The 2,007-nt window shown below is 53.9% G+C and overlaps 1 protein-coding gene across 1 annotated transcript in view; it reads left to right on the forward strand.

Annotated features, from left to right (window-relative positions):
- Positions 1-1,311: 1,311 nt before the first annotated feature.
- The window catches only part of LOC107147488 (synapse differentiation-inducing gene protein 1), a 175,002-nt gene continuing 174,306 nt past the window's right edge, over positions 1,312-2,007 (forward strand). Inside the window, exon 1 of the mRNA XM_048811390.1 lies at positions 1,312-1,424. The gene's annotated coding sequence lies outside the window, so the exon portion shown is untranslated. The remainder of the gene's footprint in view (positions 1,425-2,007) is intronic.

The following is a 2,007-nucleotide window of genomic DNA, read 5'->3' on the forward strand; positions in this document are numbered from 1 at the left end:
AACTTCTATTCCACTCACTTTGGGAGGGAGGAGAACCAGCAGGTAACTGTGGTCATGTTTTATGATGCACTCCACAGGGTGTTTGCCTGCTATATTAGGAAAAATCCAATTTAAAATTCAAACAATACCCTAGAGGTAAAAGCAAGCCCTGGCAGTTACCCAGGCAGGTGTTCTCTTGGCAAAATAAAATCTGCCTCCAAAGCCAACCCAAAGGTGCACCAAAAAAAAAAAAAAAAAAAGCCTTGGCTAGAGGTAGGGAACCTGTCTTTGCTGACTTTGGGGCTACTCCTGCATATTGGATGGCTGTGGGGAAGCTCAGTGGGCCTTTTAAAACATCCCTTTCTTCATCTGATAATCAGGAATACTGATTCTCCAACTCAAATGGATCTAACAAAATCTGCTTTCCCTTGCAGTTCCAATGAGAATATGTTCTGTTTAGAAAAGGACCTAGAAATGGTAAACTGCTTTAAGATGGTAAACTGTTTTTCCTATTAGATGGGAGAAATGCACAATATACTTTCTCAGAGTGTTCCAGACCACTGCCTTGCATCTCTGTAGTTCAGAGGTGGAAACCCCAGGAGTGTCTAGATGCTACAGAGGAAGGTGATGGGAGTGTTATTCAGGTGCAAAGACGAACTTATATGTTCCCAAGCAAAGAACTGTAGAAGTATGGCAGGTTCCCCTGACCTCCTCCTCCTCCTCCCAAATGCCTCCTTCTGGCTGCACTCTACATTTTAGTATTGTTTTGGAGGAGCTGATGTTCTACAGAAAGGGACGCAAAGGGGAGGTTCCTACAAAGGGAACGCAGTACAGCCCCACATTCCCTTCAACCTCTACCTTGTGGCAACCCCAACAGTGAAGACCTAAGGCAAGACGCAGCGCCTTCTCATGAGCAAAGGCTTTTCAGGCAGAAGGGAGAGCTCTGCTCTGCACATAGAACTACAGAAACATGGAATCCTGGAACGTATTCAGCCTGACCACCAGGGCGCGAGCCTGGGTTGGCAGGATTGGAACGCGCGGCGGGTCTCCACCTGGTGTTGAAAGAGGGGCGCACAGATTTTATTCTAAATAACTTTTGACCCTCTTTCTGGCGGATCTTTCTTTCATAGTTACTTCTCAAGAAAATCTAAAATGAAAACACCTCTTTCTCGCCCTCCGGCCTTCACCGACGTTTGAAATTCAGCCTGTCTTGATAGGCGGCCTTCCCTAGGCTCCCCACTACCTACTCTTCTGCCATCATTATACCCCCGCCCCCACCGCCGCCGCCCTGGTTTCCTTTCAGTTGCAATTACTGTGGGCCCTTCTTGAGCTAACAACTGGTTGGTTCGGAGCTTAGGGGTCTCGAGTATCCGCTCTCCGCCTGCTTTCTCCTCGATCAATGGCTTAGCTGGTCAGGACTTGAACAAATTCGCCTGACCCTCACAGTGAGTTGTCATGAACCTCAAAACCGAATTGAAGCCTGGGGAGGCCTTTAGGACCGAGGGGAGACAACGCTTCCCGGAGTCAGGCTGCAAATTCCTGTCCTCCTAGTCCCCAGTGTCTGTCCCCCTCCCCCAGCCTCTGTCACCCTCAATTTCCAGACACTGGCCCCGGGCCACCCACCAGACGCTAACACCCGGGAGGGCCCCGCTGGCCTAGGGCAAAGTTGGCAGCCTTCTTCGAGCGGGGCCGCTCCCTTTTCCTCCTCCTAGCTGCCCTCCTCCCCAGGGCCCCAAGGCTGCCTCCTCTCGCACGCGCGTCGCCAGACAAGGCAAGCGGAGCGGCTCGCCCCCGGGCGCCCCGCGCCCAACACGCCACTGGAGTCTCCTCGCACCCTTTTCTTTCCTCCCGGGCCCAGAAGACTCGACTCCGCCCCGGCGCCCCAGCCGCTCCGGACTCCCCACCGCCCGGGCTGCCGCTGTTGCCGGCTCCCGGAGCTCCCATACGCGCGGGGCAGCCGGGGGCGTTGGCGGCGAGCACTGGGCGGGGAGCGGCGGGGGGAGAGGAGCGAAGCAGCGCTGAGCGGAG

This window comes from Marmota marmota, unplaced genomic scaffold (assembly GCF_001458135.2).
Source record: "Marmota marmota marmota unplaced genomic scaffold, marMar, whole genome shotgun sequence".
Lineage (NCBI taxonomy): Eukaryota > Metazoa > Chordata > Mammalia > Rodentia > Sciuridae > Marmota > Marmota marmota.